Consider the following 4,963-nt stretch of genomic DNA (forward strand, 5'->3'; position numbering starts at 1 on the left):
TGCCTATATTCAACCAACTTGATGAGTTAGTGTTGGGTTTTGAGCAATCTAACACTTCCTAAGTGTGCATGCAACCCTAATAAACCTTGGATCTATGTTTTTCTAAATACATGCAAAATAATAATTTTTCCAAGGTTCATAAGCTATCTAACATGGCATGGGGAACTTTTAAACATAAAAGAGTTAGAAGAGATTACATACCTTTTGATGAGATTGATTCTTTGGAGATTGAGAGCCAAGCACCAATAATGTGAATGCCTCAAATGGAATCACAAATCACCACAAACACTTGGAAAACTTTAGAGAGAGTACACGCACTTGTAATTTTCGGCCACACACAAGAACACACACTAGTTCACTAGTTGCCATTTCATGCAACATAAGCATGCGTATATAGTGTGCATGGTTAGGGTGAAACCCTAATAACCCATGACCTTTCCTTTTCCAATGATCCATGGGTTAAAAGCTCCATGGATCATCTATGGACTTCCATATAAGCCTAGCCCATTTAACAAATGAGTATTAGCCCACACCATATAAAACCAATAGCCCACAATCTAATTAGTCTTCCTTTTAATCTCTAAATTAATTCATAATTAATTTAAGACTAAGACTAATTAAACAATATGACTTCATATTAATATATTATAACTTATAATATATTAATAAACATATGTGTATAACTCTCATAAAATTATCCATAAATAGTTCGGGTGAAGTGCAACCTAAATGGATCATGCCAGGTCGGGTCAAGTATATACCAAATAAGTTATCGACTTAGACACCTTATCCAATAGACTCCCACTTGGATAAGTCTAATAACTATATTTGCCTATATTACTTCAGGAACCAACCAGCAATCGTAGCTCTCGAAAACTCTGTTGAACTATGAAGCGCCATTTTAAGACAACTGATCATATAATCCTCTGTTCTCATGCTATCAGCCGGACAAACACATGGAACCATGTCTTGCGTATTATCTGGCAGTTGTTTCTCGATTTCTGATTTGTTTGACAAAGAACTTAACTGAACACATCAATTTAGTTCTGACCGGGCCCGGTACATGGGTCAACACAAAATCATCGAGGGGCCCAGATATCGCTTCTATTTCTAGAAGGAACAGATAAACTTCGACTCATATGCTTGTTCTACTACTTGTTGAATTGTACACAAAGGCACGTTTTATAACATCAAGTTACTGATGCGTTTACGTGCAATCAATGCACAACCAACTCATAGGTAAAAACTCATATCTCTAGGTTTGAAGACTTATATGATATTATTGTCTCACGATCACTTGAGATAAATTCCATGAAGTGATACAAGTGAGCGTGGGTTTATACCAATACTCATAACTTATGAGTACTCATGACCGTTGCAGCAACCGTTGCCATGTCCCACCGCTTCCTTGACTGGTAGAGGGTCGTTAGCCGAACGTGTAGGAAAAGGACTGTAAATCCTCATTAAAAGTATAATGAAATTATAAAGTAACTATACCTTAATAATTCCCAATCTTAGTTACTTTAGGAAAATGTGAAATAGGTGCTAACCCATGAAATTACACTTTGTACCTTACCAAGTCATTAGTGGAGTGTATGTGGTTAACCGGCAAACTAATAAGGACTAGTAAGAGTGGTAAAGGGTAACTTGATTTTATCATAGATCGGTGGAGTGCATGTGGTTAACCGACACATCGATTAGGTGATAAAGTTGAGGGTACCAAGTCAATTTGCATGGTTATTCACACCTTGTTTGTGATCCTCGGCATCCCAGTCACAAAGTTAAGAGGGCACAATCGAGATTCAAATATGCCATTGAAAGTTCAATATATCTAAAAAATATCTAGGAATTTCAAATCCAATAAAACTTAATAATATATTTCGTTTTCGTGGTGGAAATTGGTAAATCATCATTTACCTGCCTTCAACTATTTTTTAACTTGGATTACGACATCCCTCTTCCAGTTATAAATAGGTTGTTGGGTCCTAGCCTTAACATTTCATTTGGGTGATTTATTAAGGACTCTTTATCTAATAAAACTTGTCTTTCTTTCTTTTCAGATGTCTTCCAACACTTCTACTGGATCAAACCCTACAGGCTCCTTTTCCTAAATGAATTTGTGTGGGAAAGTCACTTTTGATGGTTCCAATTTCAATGAATGGATTAGGAACATCAGAATGATTACTCGCTATGAGGACAAAGAGTATGTCCTCGATAAGGAGCTAAAGGTTATCGATGAGTCAACTGCTACTCCTGAGGAGATTTCTGAGTACACTACCCATGAGAAAGATGCCACTAAGGTGTCTGGCATCATGCTGGTCACAATGACAGCAGAACTCCAGAAATCCTATGAAGATTTATGCCCTTTTGAGATGCACCACGATCTAATGAATAGGTACCATCAGAGTGCTCGTCAGGAGAGGTATGAAATCATTTCCTCCATGATAACAACTAGGATAAAAGAGGGAGAACCCCTCACCGGTCACTTGCAGAAAATGCAAAGGTTCGTGGACCGGTTATTGAAGCTTAATGTGGACTTTCCTGAGGACATGTCAATTGACATCATTCTCCATTCCTTACCTCCAAGTTATGATCAATTTCGTAGGACTTATCATATGAACAAGGAGGAAGTCACACTCAGCAAGTTTCAAGAACTTTTAAGGACCGCTGAAAGTGGCCTTAAAAGTACATCAGTTGTTACTCCTACTCCTACTACTGCGCATGTTCTGGAAATTGGGCAAGGAAAGGGGAAGAAGAGGAAGACCCCTTCGAAGGGTACCAAGGGAAAGCCCCTTCATGGCTCCTCTTCAAGTGGAACCAAGAAAGGTTCCATTCCTCCTTCTTCAAACCATAAAGAAGCACAATGCTTCTACTACCAAGAAAAGGGGCACTAGAAGCGAAGCTGCCCAAAATACTTGCAGGATGTAAAGGATGGGAAAGCTAAACCCACCCATGCATGTATTTAGACTATATTGTCTAATAACTCATTGAAAACTAACTCTTGAGTACTTTGTACAGGTTGTGGTATTCACATTTGTACTGATTTGCAGGGCCTAAGAAGAAGTGAAGAAGTGGAGCACGGGAAGATAAACTTAATCATGGGCAATAGGAAAGCATTGCATGTGACCAAGATTGGAGTTTATTCTTTATTGGTTAATAATGGTTTAACCTTAGATTTGAATAAATGTTGTTACTCGTCAAAAATGGCGACAAATATTATTTCCTTTCGTAGTTTGTACAACCAAGGATTCACATTTTCATTTGATAATAAAAATGGTGTTATTGATGCTTTTTATAATGATGTGTTTTACTTTAAAGCATTACCTTGTGATGGTGTATATGAAACTGTGTCAATTGTAGACAACTTAGGAAATAATGTATTTCATATTGATTCTTCAATTACTTTGGATAAGGCATCCTTGTGGCATTGTCATCTTGGACATGTCAACAAGAAGAACATAGGCCAACTCCAAAAGGTTGGAGTTTTGGAATCATTTGACCTAAAGTCGGATGATAGTTGCGAGTCTTGTTTACTTTGAAAAATGACAAAGTCACCCTTCACTAGTTCTTGTGAGATGGGTGAAGGTTTGTTGGACCTCATACACACAGATGTGTGTGGACCCTTTAAAACCGCCACTAGGGATGCTAATCGCTACTATGTGACTTTTACTGATGATTATAGTAGATATGGATATCTCTACTTAATCAAGCATAAGTCAGAAACCTTTGAAAAGTTCAAAGAGTTCAAGCAGGAAGTGGAGAATCAACTGGGCAGGAACATCAAGATGCTCCGATCCGATCATGGAGGAGATTATCTTAGTATTGAGTTCCTTGACTATCTAAAAGAATGTGGGATCATCTCACAATTGACACCTCCTAGGAAACCACATCTGAATGGTGTCGTTGAGAGGCGCAATCGAACCTTGTTGGACATGGTTCGTTCCATGATGAGTTGAGCTTCGTTACCAACCTCATTCTAGGGGTATGCCTTAGAGACTGCCGCCCATATCGTTAATCTAGTCCCTACCAAAAAGTTTACCAAAACACCTCATGAGATGTGGACTGGAAAAGCTCCCAATCTAGACCACATCAAGATTTGGGGTTGTGAGGCTTTTGTGCGGCGTGAGTCTCACAATAAGCTCGAACCTCAAAGTGAGAGGTGTATTTTCATCGGCTACCCACAGAGATCCTTTGGTTACCTCTTTTATAGACCCAGTGACAGTGTGGTCTTTATAGCAAGGAGAGGAGTCTTTCACTTGAGAGGGACTTCATAAGCCAAGGAGACAGTGGGAGGCAAATTGACCTTGAAAAAAATTCAAGAGTTAGGTGGTGAAGGAATGTCAAACCCAAGTAATTAACCTGAGGAGGAAACTCCAGTTGATCCGACTGATGAGCCCATACCTCCGAGGCGTTCCACGAGAGTTAGGAATGCACCTGAGCATTACTATGGTTTCCATATTACAATGGAAGGTGATACGCTTATCAGTGATAATACACTGGTTAGTGTGGATGAACCTAACAGCTACACGGAAGCCATGGAAGGTCCTGAGGATGATAAATGGAAAGAGGCTATAGAAAGCCAGATATAGTCCATGCATGATAATCAAGTTTGGAACTTGGTTGACAATGTACCAGGTCGTAAGACAATCGGGTGCGAAATGGATCTTCAAGAAGAAGACCGACATGGATGGTAATGTACACACTTATAAGGCATGACTAGCTGCAAAGGACTATTCTCAAACTCCAGGAGTTGATTATGATGAGACCTTTTCACCAGTAGCAAAGATTAAGTCTATTAGGGTTATGTTAGCCATTGCTGCATTTAATGACTATGAAATATGGCAAGTGGATGTTAAAACCTCTTTTCTTAATGGAAAGTTGGCTGAGGATGTTTACATGAGTTAGCCAGAGGGTTTATTCAGTACAGAGTACCCTAATAAGGTGTGTAAGCTTGAGAAATCCA

This window comes from Lactuca saligna, chromosome 7, assembly GCF_052625555.1.
Source record: "Lactuca saligna cultivar CGN05327 chromosome 7, ASM5262555v1, whole genome shotgun sequence".
NCBI lineage: Eukaryota > Viridiplantae > Streptophyta > Magnoliopsida > Asterales > Asteraceae > Lactuca > Lactuca saligna.